This window comes from Mesoplodon mirus (assembly GCF_964341445.2).
Source record: "Mesoplodon mirus genome assembly, chromosome: 7".
NCBI classification, from domain to species: Eukaryota; Metazoa; Chordata; class Mammalia; order Artiodactyla; family Ziphiidae; genus Mesoplodon; species Mesoplodon mirus.
The window spans coordinates 95030845-95047470 of NC_138983.1; the positions used below are offsets into that span (position 1 = coordinate 95030845).

The window sequence follows — 16626 nt, forward strand, 5'->3', positions numbered from 1 at the left end:
CATAGCAGCCTCTAGGCTTCCATTCTAACACTTTTGTCCAGGTATGGAGCAATCAAAAACATCTCGCTTTGTTTCACTTTAGTACAAATGATATAGAAAAGACATCAAAAGAATTTATTAAGTGATAAGAGAGAATAACTGGGAAGCAGAGTGTGTATGAAATATATAAACAGTCTAGTTTACAAAGAACTACTTTATTCTTTACAGAACATGGTTAGCCCATAGTCCATGTTATTCTACATTGGACACCAAGTATCTCTTAAACCTATGAAATAATATGTAAGACATTATGTGCATTATCTTTGTATAAAGGATGTGATGGAAGAGGACCTCTACCAATAGATAGAAAAGAAATTCTTGCAATTGTCTGTTATGCAAGCCAAAAGCAGATGGGGTAATTTGCCAGAAATAATACTATAAGGGATATAAGTAATTTGGTCCAAGTACACCGCTCTCTGGGTTGCATTATTCAAGAGTAAATTTTAGAATGTCTGGAAGCAGAGGTCTTACCCAGTGTTCGAGACATATGAGGTCTCTGAGAATTTCTCTGAAATCACACTGAACATCTTGTGTACATGTATGTGTGTGTGTATATCTCCTGGGAAGTCTTTAAAAGGCTCATAAGCTCTTTTATGGCACTCCTTCATTTCACTTCTGTGCTGGGCCTCCCCATTTATGAAAGCAGAAGTTTCAGCCTCGGAGACTTTGGGCACAAGTCAGCAGGTGGTGACAGCTTTCTCTTCCAACACTGCATCTTTTAAGCATTCTTAAGAAAGCAAGCAGCCATCAGTTATGAACATCATTCAGGTGACGTTCTGTATGTATGAACTGCATTTGAGATTAAAAGACGGGGAAGAGATGGGAAGTGAGTAGACATGAGACTATTATAGGGCTCAGGAGAAAAGTGGCAGAATCTAATTACGATGGGATGAGTGGGAATACAGAAATGAGGATGGGCAGAGGATGCACATCTTGGTATTTGGTATATGCCGCAGGGTTTTTTTCACCAAGTTGTCATTCTGTGTTTGGAAAACAAAATTGGGGGAAAAATGAAATCAAAGAGTAAGTCAGTGCTTGGCATATAATAGGAATGTAATAAATTTTGGAAAGACTCACACTACCATGGTGAAACTTTTAGTATTAAACATATATTCATTTGCAGAACAGACAGTAGTTGGACTTTTATATTACTAATGTTTACAATACTTCAACTTCTGGTCATCTTATACAAGTTCAGTAGACCACTGATCGTTGTTGCAGTAGAGTTCTGAAAGTTTAATTTTGAGACGTGAATGAGAAATGAGGTCATGGCATAGATGCAGACAGGCAATGAAACTATAAAATTGGTAAGCTCGGTCTATGAGAACCTATATGAGCAAAGAATCTGAAAAAGAATAGATATATGTATATGTATAACTGAATCACTTTGCTGTACACCTAAAACTAACACACTGTAAATCAACTATACTTCAATAAAATTAATTTATTTTAATTAATTAATTAAAATTAAAAAATGGTAAGCTTGGTGAACTGTAGTTGACCTCGTTCAGGAAAGTAGAAGTGGGCACTGGTTCTGGAGGATACAGGAGTGGTTTGCATAGAGAGAGGGCCAACTTTACTTCCTAACAGTAAGTTAAAATTAGGGGAATGCAGAGATCATAGAATAATAATCAGAAAGTGGCATAAATGTAAGAAGCAGTCTGGCTCTTCTTATACTAGAGAAAGAGAAAGGTAAATTTGTGGTGGAGATGGTAGGGGAATCATTTGAAACAATCCAGATTTCAACTGAAGTGAAGAGGTCAGAAAATATTAAGGATAAATAAAGCTTAGTTTATTCATTAGGAACATGGAAGTTAGAGTTAGTAAAAACCAGTCTCAAAATGATAATTCTCTAATTTGATAATTCTGGACTAATCAGAAAAAAATATGAACTATAGTGCACATTAAGTCAATGTTGAGGAAAACGATGTATTTATTTGAGTACAATTCAGTTGTTATTTTACAATGCTTTAACAAAAGTACACGTTAAATACATCGAATTTTATATATACTGTACGTATACTTTTTAGCATAGAAAATTACAAAATTATCTAATCACTTAAAAGAAAATAGCATTATCCTTCTCACAAAGTTCTGAAATTAAAGAAAACAATTATGAAGATATAAACTATTCACTGAAGTTTCTGAAATAATCAGAAAGCTTGAATCAAAGAGAGATTACATTTAAGGAGGATGTGTTATTGTTTAATTCAGTGGTTAAAGAAATAGAAAAATTAAATGGGAGCACTTTTCTGTTAAACTTTCCCCTCTGGCGGCTGGTATAAATAAGGGAGCTAGTATGGACCCTCCATTTCCCTTGAACAGGTGTTAACTTCTTCCTAGAGGGTTTAACTTCATGGTTAAGAGCATGGCCTCTGGGCTCAAATCTTTTGTGCCTGAATCCTAGACATGTCACTTGTTAAGTTTGCAACTTTGGGCAAGTTTCTAACTTTCTCTAAGTCTCAGTATTTAACTGTGTAATGTGGATAATATTTGTGAGGGTTAAATGCCACTGACAAACGGTAATTGGTATACATTTAAGCGCTCAATAAATTTGTCTATCAGGAGGAGTTTGGACATAGAGGGAGATGGTAGATAGATTCTGAAGGGAAATGTGAGAATTCGTTTAGAATGAACAGTTTCGAGGAAGATAACAACTGAAACGGGGGTCCTCCTTCCTATTCAGCTGCTAGAAAAAGAGGTGTGTTTAACAGGACAGAGAAAACAGGTTGAAAACTGGTGGCCCTGTGGGCACTGGAGTAGGGGAAACAGGTTAGAAGTGTTTCACACACAGACTGAAGAAGCTAAATACTACACATCCAGCAGAGCTGTGGATATCTACTTCAGTATGTCTGTGGGTCTATCTGTACAATGTTTCTCTTGAAAAGTCAGCAAGCGCTGTGAAGACAGAGCTCCAATCCTCTCTGACACTTGTTTAGGGGAGGGTCAGCAGCAGAGAAATCTCAGAGTGGAAGACAACCTACAAATACCTGCAGGGACATACGTGACTACTTGCCACTTTCCTCCTGGCATCAGAGCTCTCAAAGTAGTTTATCCCCTTTCATTGCCTTATTCATTCCCTTCATGCATCTTCCACAATCAGGCTTCTGTTTCACATTTTTTACTTCATTTTCCTCTGTAATGTTGTCATTGCAAAAATGAAGTGAACTTGCCTCAGTCCTCTTCCTTCTTGTCCTCAATAAACTATGAACTGGTAAATATATATCTTCTCTTTCTCTTATCGAGAAATCCACCCTTTAGGACGTGAAATCCTACAATGTGTAAGACAAAATTGTTCTCTGTGTATATATAAACCTTTGCATTCATTATATACATTTATTATATTCAGTTGTTATTCATAATATATTTATTATATTCATAAATATATATATATATATATATATATATAATGAATGTGAACATCAATATCCCCTTAAATTTAAGCCCTCCAGGTAATAAATATTTTTGTCTTTATGAGCTACATAGGTCTGTAACACATATTCTTTCTTTTTTTCCTTTTTTCTTGTTCTTTTCTGACAACCTTTTCAAAATGTAATAACCATTCTTAGCTCAAGAAGAGATTTCACCTTTAGGCCATAGTTTGCTTACTGATGCTTTAAAATAAATAACTCTGAATTTGAGAAAAATACAACAAAACTCAATAATCAGTTATTGATGTTGGCTATGGTCCACTTTAATGCAAGTGAGCGACAACAAGTACTACGGTGAGAATATGCTTATCAGTTCCCAACACATCTGAGGAGTGAAGGTAAGAAATGGAGTCATTACTGGTAGGGAGAGCTCTCTCACATGGAGCCTCTGAGGAAGCCACTGAGGAAGTGTGACTTAGGCACATCTCAGCCGAGATGGAATCTGAACTTTGACTACCTATTGCTTTGACACAGGCATCCAGAGCATCTGTCCACGTTCCAGAAACTCAAGATACTTACCGGACTCTTACCCTAAAATAACTTGTGACAGAGAATCCCTTAAGGACAAATATTTCCTTTCCTGCGTCACAGTCAATCATAATCCCTGACAGACAGCTTTAACAACCTTGTACCTTTTATCTTTATAAGTCCCTGACTCTTTCTCTTCCACAGAGCATCTCTGGGTTTTACCTGAATCTGTGTCTCCAGGATTGCAATTATCAAGACCCCAAATAAAACTTTGTTCTCTGCAGCCTCCATACTGATTATTGTTCCACAGTTGGGCCCCATAGTCTACGAATAAGTGAGACAAGGTCTTATCTTTTGGTTCATGCCTCTGATCTCCTTTTTCTTGTTCAATTTAAATGTTATTTCCTAAGAATGACTGCCTCCTTATATTGAGATAAAGTTCTAATTTTCACCTTAGATCTAGTCATGTGACAAAGGAATTATTTTATTCCTTTGTCACATGACAAAGGAATGAGAAAATATACTCATTTTCTCAATCTCTTAAGGATTGCTTTCACTTTGATACAGCAAAAATGTTACTGTTGAGAAAATTGTTTCTTTTGCCTGTTAATTTGATCCCCTCAACCTTTTCTTGTACATTTTCTATGCTACATTTAATCAAGTTACTAATTACTGACAGTTGATTTCCAGGCCTACCGATATACCACTTCTGCCTTTCAATACTCACTCACCTTGTTTCTTTGCACTTCTCTTTTCTGTCATTTTTGCTCCAAATTGCTCATATTTAAAAAGTCCTCTTGCAATATCATGCATAATTCACTCACAGATGTGAGGAGGAACAGCTGTAACATCTTTCTGCCAAGGCATACACTCATTCACAATGCCCAGTGGTTTCTCAGTTGTGTGTAGGATTTTTCTGCTGGGATGGGTCTTTTATCATCTTCAAACATGCATGACTCAGCCACACATACTAGCTTCACAGAGTCTTCCCAGCTATAAAGTTTAGAACAAGCTTCGACTCCCAAGTATCTGCTATGGTCTGAATGTCTTGTACATTGAATTCCTATGTTGAAATTCCTATGTTGAAACCCTAATGCCCAATGTGATAGTATTAGTAGGTGGACCTTTGGGAAGTGCTTGAGTCGTAACAGTGGAACCATCATGAATGAAATTAATGCCTTATAAGAGGCTCCAGAGAGATCCCCTGCCCTTCCTACCATGTGAGGACACAGTGAGGTGGTGTCAGCTTATGAACCAGGAGGAAGGTCCTCACCAGAAGGCAAACATGCTAGTCTTGGACTTCCCAGCCTCCAGGACTGTGAGCAATAGTTGCTGTTGTTATCATCTACCAGTTGGTGGTATTTTGTTAGAGCAACACGACTGGAGTAAGGTCGCATCTTTCTACCCTAGAGGAATAATTCCTAGACTAATTACCTAGTAAAATTTGAGCATTACCTCAACATACACCAAGTGATGCTGGATGAGGTAAGATCCAGAAACAAGGTTGCTGAAGAGTTCTGTCATGATCTACTCTCACATACTATCACATACCTCAGAGATACTACATATTTACTCGTGTTAGGAGCTTCACATGGCAGTGGTTTTCTCCATGGCAGTGTGAACACCAGCATCACTGCTACTTGCTACTCCTAAAGGAGCTTGAATGCCTCACTCCTCTTCCTTGTTTGAGAGCTATTCCACTTTTCACTTGGCTGACCTTCAAGCTACTTATCATAAGTGCCCATTCTCTTGATTTTCAGGAACACTCATTACTATTATATCCCTCGGGGCAATTTTAGAAGTTTAAAGCAAGGAAGAGTAGCTTCTTATGATAAGAAAAAGAATAAGGTGGATTGTTGTTCATTTATTGATCATTTATGAGTAGCTGTCATATGCCAGGCATTGGCGCATTGTGCTTTTGATGTCAGAAGCAGTCCCTGCTTTCAAGTGGTCTCTGGTAAAGCTGGGAGGAGTTTCAACTGGACAGAATAGTATAACATAATGAGTACATAAGTGCCAGGACAGGGTGCCAGGGTGGGAAGGAGGACACAGAGAAAGAACAAGTTTATCATGAAATATTTTTGAAGAACAGGACACCTGATTTGTGTTTTGAAGGAAATGTAGAAGTGTGAAAGACAACAAAAAAGTTTCAGAAATGAACATCCTAGGCAGAGGCTACAGCAAGATTTAAAAAGCAAGAGGGCACAAACCACAGAGCTGATCTCCCTGTGCTATGCGGCTGCTTCCCACTAGCTATCTATTTCACATTTGGTAGTGAGTGTATATATGTCCTGTGACCACCTAGAGGGGTGGGATAAGGAGGGTGGGAGGGAGACGCAAGAGGGAAGAGATATGGGGATATATGTATATGTATAGCTGATTCACTTTGTTATAAAGCAGAAACTAACACACCATTGTAAAGCAATTATACTCCAATAAAGATGTTAAAAAATAAAATAAAATTTTAAAAAAGACACGAGGGCATACAGAGCAATGGTGGTCCTAAAGAACTGCCAATAGGTACGTATGACTGGAGTATAAGATCATTTGAGCAAGTAATGCAAAAGATACCAAAATGTGCAGTGGATAATCTAAGGTCAGGATATATCACCTTTCTTTTTTTCACTCTAGAAATATTTACTGAGTGACTCTTATGTGCCAATGATTGTTGTAGGTTCTGCAGTGAAAAAATCATGACTCTACCTGCACAGAACTTGCATTCTACCTAGGGAAGAGACCGAAAATAAACCAATACCAAAATATTGATATATTGTTTGGCAGACGGGAACAAACATATGGAGAAAACGATATCAGAGATGGAATGGAGCATGTGTAGGTTAATGTGTGCACCTGCATGGGGATGCACAACAGCTGTTTTTTATAGGATGATCAAGGTCTCCCTGATGTGGTGACATCTGACCAGAGACTTGAAGGTAGTCATATCCTATCTATTATCATAACCTCTAGTATCATATTCTATTTATATGTGTATGGATTACTTTTCTAGAACATTTCCAGAAGATGAAATCGTAAATGCAAGGGCCTTTGGATGGGAGAACGTTGAGTGTTGAAAGTACAAATTAGAGGCTGGTGTTCCTGGTGTGGAAAGAGTGAGAAGAGCAGTGGATAAACTGGAGAGCTGGTGGTGGCGAAGGGGGTGCAGAAAAGATAGGGCTTTTTAGAGTCTCTTTAAGTACTTGTTCCCGTGTGGCTCCCCACCTCTTAGACAGAATCAAGGAAATGTCTAGCCCCAGGCAGTGGAGAATAGGCATTTGGTAGTTTTTGCTAAAGAGTTAAGCTTAAAAGCCTAAAATCTTTATGGACAGAGAGAAATTTTGCTAAATTTCTTCTTTACTACATCAGAGTAATAGATGGATAAATCCAAAGAATTTTCCACAAAGGAAAAGCACCATCAGGATTTGCATAGTTTTTGTTTTGTCTTGTTTTTTAACAAGAGGGAAGGGAAATTACCATTACTATTTTGAATCTGAGAAAGACTGGGGTAAAGAGAGGTTAAATGGCTCATTCACGGCAAACCTGGGCTTAAGAGTAGGACAGTCAAGAGTATTCTACATGATGCCCTCGGCCAATCACTTACTCAGAGGAAGGCCAATTATTATTTTTTTAATTAAATTAAATTTATTTATTTATACAGCAAGTTCTTATTAGTTATCTATTTTCTACATATTAGTGTATACATGTCAATCCCAATCTCCCAATTCATCCCACCACCACCACCACCCTTGCCCCGCTTTCCCCCCGTGGTGTCCATACGTTTTTTCTCTACATCTATGTCTCTATTTCTGCCTTGCAAACTGGTTCATCTGTACCATTTTTCTAGATTCTACATATATGTGTTAATTTACGATATTTGTTTTTCTCTTTCTGACTTACTTCACTCTGTATGACAGTCTCTAGGTCCATCCACATCTCTACAAATGACCCAAGTTCATTCCATTTTATATATGTACTACGTCTTTTTTATCCATTCGTCTGTCAGTGGGCATTTAGGTTGCTTCCATGACCTGGCTATTGTAAATAGTGCTGCAATGAACATTGGGGTGCATGTGTCTTTTTGAATTATGGTTTTCTCTGGGTATGTGCCAGCAGTAGTGGGATTGCTGGGTCATATGGTAGTTCTATTTTTAGTTTTTTAAGGAACCTCCATACTGTTCTCCATAGTGGTTGTATCAATTTACATTCCCACCAACAGTGCAAGAGGATTCCCTTTTCTCCACACCCTCTCCAGCATTTGTTGCTTGTAGATTTTCTGATGATGCCCATTCTAATTGGTGTGACTTTCAATACGCTTCCCTGGGGCAGTAGTGATTATCTTCCCAATAGCGTGGGCAGCTTGGTGAAGAAGATCAGAAGCTGACTTCAGCTTTTCATAGCTCTCCATCTTTCTACTTCCTAAATTCCCATTCCATTTACTTGAGCAGTGGTTCATCAAATATGTAACAGCAGCAGAAGTTTCTCCTAGAAACTTGTTAGAAATGCAAATTCCCAGCTGAGGCTCCGGAAATCATTGTTTTGACAAGCCTTCTGATTCTCACTAAAGCTTTAGACCCCTTGTTCTCCTTCTGATCTGAGAGAGAGGGAGAGGGGGAAAGAGAGAGAAAGCCCAGGAAAGAATGCTGGAAAGTAAATTCAGAGAGCTTTTTATAGGGGGTTTTTACTGTGGTAACTCACAAATGGTTGAAAAAACCCCACAAATTGAAACATGTAGCTACTTTAAGCACTCTTTAGCAGAAATCAATCTTATTGCCGATCTATTACTTACTAGGTCATTTCCTCATAGGGATGACTAACAGCAATTCATCAGAAAATGCTTTTTATATTTAAATAACACTTTCTGTTCCAAGATGTCAAAATGTTTGACAAGTGGTCAAAATGCAGCTCACTAATATTCTCAACCCCATGGTAGTAAATAACCCACATCTACCGTCACTGCTGTTTACTGGTGATTGCTTGTCTGGGAAAGTTGAAGCGCCTTTGCTATCTCTGTAGAAAGTCAATCACTAAAGAAGAAAACGTCTTTCATCTTGGTTCCCATAGGAAACCAAATTGATAAATTACTCACTGACTTCTATTATTGCATCTCAAGGATAGTTAACAATGCTCATCAAGGACTTCCGGGTAAGATGGCGGAAGAGTAAGACGCGGAGATCACCTTCCTCCCCACGGATACACCAGAAATACAGCTACACGTGGAACAACTCCTACAGAACACCTACTGAACGCTGGCAGAAGACCCCAGACCTCCCAAAAGGCAAGAAACTCCCCACATACCTGGGTAGGGCAAAGCGGAGAGATCCGCACACAGAGGATCGGTGCCGAGCAGCACTCACCAGCCCGAGAGGCTTGTCTGCTCGCCCGCCGGGGCACGCAGCGCTGGAAGCTGAGGCTCGGGCTTCGGTCAGAGCGCAGGGAGAGGACTGGGGCTGGTGGCGAGAACTCAGCCTGAAGGGGGCTAATGTGCCACAGCTAGCCGGGAGGGAGTCCGGGAAAACTCTGGAGCTGCCGAAGAGGCAAGAGACTTTTTCTTCCCTCTTGGTTTCCTGGTGCGCGAGGAGAGGGGATTAAGAGCGCTGCTTAAAGGGGCTCCACGGACGGGCGCGAGTCGCGACTGAAAGCGCGGAGCCCAGTGACGGGCGTGGGGCGCTGGGGCTGCTGCTGCCGCCGCCAAGAAGCCTGTGTGCGAGCGCAGGTCACTGCCCACACCGCCCTTCCGGGAGCCTGTGCAGCCCGCCACTGCCGGGGTCCCGGGATCCAGGGGCGGCTTCCCTGGGAGAACGCACGGCGCGCCTCGGGCTGGTGCAACGTCACGCCGACCTCTGCCGCTGCAGGCTCGCCCCGCACTCCCTGCCCCTCCCTCCCTCCCGGCCTGAGTGAGCCAGAGTCCCCGAAGAGGCTGCTCCTTTAACCCTGTCCTATCTGAGCGAAGAACAGACGCCCTCCGGCGACCTACACGCAGAGGCGGGGCCAAATCCAAAGCTGAGACCTAGGAGCTGTGAGAACAAAGAAGAGAAAGGGAAACCTCTCCCAGCAGCCTCAGAAGCAGCGGATTAAAGCTCCACAATCAACTTGATGTACCCTGCATCTGTGGAATACATGAATAGACAACACATCATCCCAAATTGAGGAGCCCGGAGTCAGTGCTGTGCCTCTGAGGTGGGAGAGCCAACTTCAGGACACTGGTCCACAAGAGACCTCCCAGCTCCACATAATATCAAACGGCGAAAATCTTCCAGAGATCTCCATCTCAACACCAGCACCCAGCTTCACTCAACGACCAGCAGGCTACAGTGCTGGACACCCTAAGCCAAACAACTAGCAAGACAGGAACACAACGCCACCCATTAGCAGAGAGGTGGCCTAAAATCATAAAAAGTCCACAGACACCCCAAAACACACCACCAGACGTGGACCTGCCCACCAGAAAGACAAGATCCAGCCTCATCCACCAGAACACAGGCACTAGTCCCCTCCACCAGGAAGCCTACACAACCCACTAAACCAACCTTAGCCACTGGGGACAGACACCAAAAACAACGGGAACTACGAACCTGCAGCCTGCAAAAAGGAGACCCCAAACACAGTAACATAAGCAAAATGAGAAGACAGAAAAACACACAGCAGGAGAAGGAGCAAGATAAAAACCCACCAGACCTAACAAATGAAGAGGTAATAGGCACTCTACCTGAAAAAGAATTCAGAATAATGATGGTAAAGATGATCCAAGATTCTATTTCCCAGATACAAAATCTTGGAAATAGAATAGACAAAATGCAAGAAACAGTTAACAAGGACCTAGAAGAACTAAAGATGAATCAAGCATCGATTAAAAACACAATACATGAAATAAAAAATACTCTAGATGGGATCAATAGCAGAATAACTGAGGCAGAAGAACGGATAAGTGAGGTGGAAGATAAAATAGTGGAAATAACTGCTGCAGAGCAAAATAAAGAAAAAAGAATGAAAAGAACAGAGGACAGTCTCAGAGACCTCTGGGACAACATTAAACGCACCAACATTCGAATTATAGGGGTTCCAGAAGAAGAAGAGAAAAAGAAAGGGACTGAGAAAATATTTGAAGAGATTATAGTTGAAAACTTCCCTAATATGGGAAAGGAAATAGTTCATCAAGTCCAGGAGGCACAGAGAGTCCCATACAGAATAAATCCAAGGAGAAATACGCCAAGACACATATTAATCAAACTGTCAAAAATTAAACACAAAGAAATCATATTAAAAGCAGCAAGGCAAAAACAACAAATAACACACAAGGGAATCCCCAACAGAATAACAGCTGATCTCTCAGCAGAAACTCTACAAGCCAGAAGGGAGTGGCAGGACATACTTAAAGTGATGAAGGAGAAAAACCTGCAACCAAGATTACTCTACCCAGCAAGGATCTCATTCAGATTTGATGGAGAAATTAAAACGTTTACAGACAAGCAAAAGCTGAGAGAGTTCAGCACCACCAAACCAGCTTTACAACAAATGCTAAAGGAACTTATCTAGGCAAGAAACACAACAGAAGTAAAAGACCTACAATAATGAACCCAAAACAATTAAGAAAATGGGAATAGGAACATACATATTGATAATTACCTTAAATGTAAACGGATTAAATGCTCCCACCAAAAGACACAGACTGGCTGAATGGATACAAAAACAAGACCCATCTATATGCTGTCTACAAGAGACCCACTTCAGACCTAGAGACACATACAGACTGAAAGTAAGGGGATGGAAAAAGATATTCCATGCAAATGGAAACCAAAAGAAAGCTGGAGTAGCAATTCTCATATCAGACAAAATAGACTTTAAAATAAGGACTACTAGAAGAGACAAAGAAGGACACTACATAATGATCAAGGGATCGATCCAAGAAGAAGATATAACAATTGTAAATATTTATGCACCAAACATAGGAGCACCTCAATACATAAGGCAAATACTAACAGCCATAAAAGGAGAAATCGACAGTAACACACTCATAGTAGGGGACTTTAACACCCCACTTTCACCAATGGACAGATCATCCAAAATGAAAATAAATAAGGAAACACAAGCTTTAAATGATACATTAAACAAGATGGACTTAATTGATATTTATAGGACATTCCATCCAAAAACAACAGAATACACATTTTTCTCAAGTGCTCATGGAACATTCTCCAGGATAGATCATATCTTGGGTCACAAATCAAGCCTTGGTAAATTTAAGAAAATTGAAATTGTATCAAGTATCTTTTCCGACCACAATGCTATGAGACTAGATATCAATTACAGGAAAAGAGCTGTAAAAAATACAAACACATGGAGGCTAAACAATACACTACTCAATAACGAAGTGATCACTGAAGAAATCAAAGAGGAAATTAAAAAATACCTAGAAACAAATGACAATGGAGACACGACGACCCAAAACCTATGGGATGCAGCAAAAGCAGTTCTAAGAGGGAAGTTTATAGCAATACAATCCCACCTTAAGAAACAGGAAACATCTCGAATAAACAACCTAACCTTGCACCTAAAGCAATTAGAGAAAGAAGAACAAAAACATCCCAAAGTTAGCAGAAGGAAAGAAATCATAAAAATCAGATCAGAAATAAATGAAAAAGAAATGAAGGAAACGATAGCAAAGATCAATAAAACTAAAAGCTGGTTCTTTGAGAAGATAAACAAAATTGATAAACCATTAGCCAGACTCATCAAGAAAAAAAGGGAGAAGACTCAAATCAATAGAATTAGAAATGAAAAAGGAGAAGTAACAACTGACACTACAGAAATACAAAAGATCATGAGAGATTACTATAAGCAACTCTATGCCAATAAAATGGACAACCTGGAAGAAATGGACAAATTCTTAGAAATGCACAACCTGCCAAGACTGAATCAGGAAGAAATAGAAAATATGAACAGACCAATCACAAGCACTGAAATTGAAACTGTGATAAAAAATCTTCCAACAAACAAAAGCCCAGGACCAGATGGCTTCACAGGCGAATTCTATCAAGCATTTAGAGAAGAGCTAACACCTATCCTTCTGAAACTCTTCCAAAATATAGCAGAGGGAGGAACACTCCCAAACTCATTCTACGAGGCCACCATCACCTTGATACCAAAACCAGGCAAGGATGTCACAAAGAAAGAAAACTACAGGCCAATATCACTGATGAACATAGATGCAAAAATCCTCAACAAAATACTAGCAAACAGAATCCAACAGCACATTAAAAGGATCATACACCATGATCAAGTGGGGTTTATTCCAGGAATGCAAGGATTCTTCAATATACGCAAATCAATCAACGTGATACACCATATTAACAAATTGAAGGAGAAAAACCATATGATCATCTCAATAGATGCAGAGAAAGCTTTCGACAAAATTCAACACCCATTTATGATAAAAACCCTGCAGAAAGTAGGCATAGAGGGAACTTTCCTCAACATAATAAAGGCCATATATGACAAACCCACAGCCAGCATCATCCTCAATGGTGAAAAACTGAAACCATTTCCACTAAGATCAGGAACTAGACAAGGTTGCCCACTTTCACCACTCTTATTCAACATAGTTTTGGAAGTTTTAGCCACAGCAATCAGAGAAGAAAAGGAAATAAAAGGAATCCAAATTGGAAAAGAAGAAGTAAAGCTGTCACTGTTTGCAGATGACATGATACTATACATAGAGAATCCTAAAGATGCTACCAGAAAACTACTAGAGTTAATCAATGAATTTGGTAAAGTTGCAGGATACAAAATTAATGCACAGAAATCTCTGGCATTCCTATATACTGATGATGAAAAATCTGAAAGTGAAATCAAGGAAACACTCCCATTTACCATTGCAACAAAAAGAATAAAATATCTAGGAATAAACCTACCTAAGGAGACAAAAGACCTGTATGCAGAAAATTATAAGACACTGATGAAAGAAATTAAAGATGATACAAATAGATGGAGAGATATACCATGTTCTTGGATTGGAAGAATCAACATTGTGAAAATGACTCTACTACCCAAAGCAATCTACAGGTTCAATGCAATCCCTATCAAACTACCACTGGCATTTTTCACAGAACTAGAACAAAAAATTTCACAATTTGTATGGAAACACAAAAGACCCCGAATAGCCAAAGCAATCTTGAGAACGAAAAATGGAGCTGGAGGAATCAGGCTCCCTGACTTCAGACTATACTACAAAGCTACAGTAATCAAGACAGTATGGTACTGGCACAAAAACAGAAAGATAGATGAATGGAACAGGATAGAAAGCCCAGAGTTAAACCCACGGACATATGGTCACCTTATCTTTGATAAAGGAGGCAGGAATGTACAGTGGAGAAAGGACAGTCTCTTCAATAAGTGGTGCTGGGAAAACTGGATAGGGACATGTAAAAGTATGAGATTAGATCATTCCCTAACACCATACACAAAAATAAGCTCAAAATGGATTAAAGACCTAAATGTAAGGCCAGACACTATCAAACTCTTAGAGGAAAACATAGGCAGAACACTCTATGACATAAATCACAGCAAGATCCTTTTTGACCCACCTCCTAGAGAAATGGAAATAAAGACAAAAATAAACACATGGGACCTAATGAAACTTAAAAGCTTTTGCACAGCAAAGGAAACCATAAACAAGACCAAAAGACAACCCTCAGAATGGGAGAAAATATTTGCAAATGAAGCAACTGACAAAGGATTAATCTCCAAAATTTATAAGCAGCTCATGCAGCTCAATAACAAAAAAACAAACAACCCAATACAAAAATGGGCAGAAGACCTAAATAGACATTTCTCCACAGAAGATATACAGACTGCCAACAAACACATGAAAGGATGCTCAACATCTTTACTCATTAGAGAAATGCAAATCAAAACTACAATGAGATATCATCTCACACCAGTCAGAATGGCCATCATCAAAAAATCTAGAAACAATAAATGCTGGAGAGGGTGTGGAAAAAAGGGAACACTCTTGCACTGCTGGTGGGAATGTGAATTGGTACAGCCGCTATGGAGAACGGTATGGAGGTTCCTTAAAAAACTACAAATAGACCCACCATATGACCCAGCAATCCCACTACTGGGCATATACCCTGAGAAAACCATAATTCAAAAAGAGACATGTACCAAAATGTTCATAGCAGCCCTATTTACAATAGCCCGGAGATGGAAACAACCTAAGTGTCCATCATCGGATGAATGGATAAAGAAGATGTGGCACATATATACAATGGAATATTACTCAGCCATAAAAAGAAATGAAATTGAGCTATTTGTAATGAGGTGGATAGACCTAGAGTCTGTCATACAGAGTGAAGTAAGTCAGAAAGAGAAAGACAAATACTGTATGCTAACACATATATATGGAATTTAAGAAAAAAAAAATGTCATGAAGAACATAGGGGTAAGACAGGAATAAAGACACAGACCTACTAGAGAATGGACTTGAGGATATGGGGAGGGGGAAGGGTAAGCTGTGACAAAGTGAAAGAGCGGCATGGACATATATACACTACCAAACGTGAGGTAGATAGCTAGTGGGAAGCAGCCGCATAGCACAGGGAGATCAGCTCGGTACTTTGTGACCGCCTGGAGGGGTGGGATAGGGAGGGTGGGAGGGAGACGCAAAAGGGAGGGGATATGGAAACATATGTATATGTATAACTGATTATATTTGTTATAAAGCAAAAAAATAAAATTAAAAAAAAAAAAAACAAAAAAAAAACAATGCTCATCAAGGAAAAATCCCAAAGAACACTCTTGCCCTATCTCTGATTAACCCTGATTTTGGAAAATCATCTGGCTCAATCTACATTTAATTACAATATGAATGCTACTTAATTCCCTATTACTTCTGATTACACAGGATCAATGCCACTTGAAGAGAAAGAAGCAAAGGTTCACTACATTGGGGTCTCCTTGACAGCCAAGCCTGTGCCTTAGTCATTTTGACTCCCTAGTGACCAGCCTGGTATGTGGAATAGTATATGCGATCAGTAATTATTTCTTGAATGTATGATGTAGGAATGAGTCAAGATATTTTTAGAGTTGGAGTCATGGATCAAGAGGAGAAAACGTGGTTTAAAAGAAACTACTACAGGGCTTCCCTGGTGGCACAGTGGTGGAGAGTCTGCCTGTCGATGCAGGGGACGCGGGTTCGTGCCCCGGTACGGGAGGATCCCACGTGCCGCCGATCCCACGTGGCTGCGCCCGTGAGCCATGGCCGCTGGGCCTGCGCGTCCGGAGCCTGTGCTCCGCAACGGGAGGGGCCACAACAGTGAGAGGCTCGCGTACCGCAAAAATAAACACAAAAAACAAAAAAACTACTACATTCTCAGAAGCTGGTGCTGCAATGAATGCTAATAACAACTTGACAATGTCCTCTGTCATTGCAAATACTGTGATACCAACATCTACTAATCAATCAAAACAAAGACTTTCAGAATTCAAAATTGGATAGGATTTTGAGCTGGGGATTCCTCTCACCCACCTTTTCTTAGGATAAAACTTGGAACTGTAGTGTCAACAGATAATATGCCAGTTTTCCACTTAAAATTGGAAAATTTAATCTAGTTTCAGAGGCATGAAATAAAAACTGATGGGCAAATATTAGAATTTCCATCAATGAAAAAGCTTAATTTCTAAAATGCTGAAG

The 16626-nt window shown here is 39.7% G+C and overlaps 1 long non-coding RNA gene across 1 annotated transcript in view; it reads right to left on the minus strand.

Annotated features, from left to right (window-relative positions):
* Positions 1 to 305: 305 nt before the first annotated feature.
* LOC309807712 overlaps positions 306 to 16626 on the minus strand; it is a 39089-nt gene continuing 22768 nt past the window's right edge. Inside the window, exons 2-3 of the long non-coding RNA XR_014294653.1 lie at positions 1202 to 1267; positions 306 to 1019 (exon numbers count right to left, since the gene is read on the minus strand). This is a non-coding gene — a long non-coding RNA (uncharacterized lncRNA). The remainder of the gene's footprint in view (positions 1020 to 1201; positions 1268 to 16626) is intronic.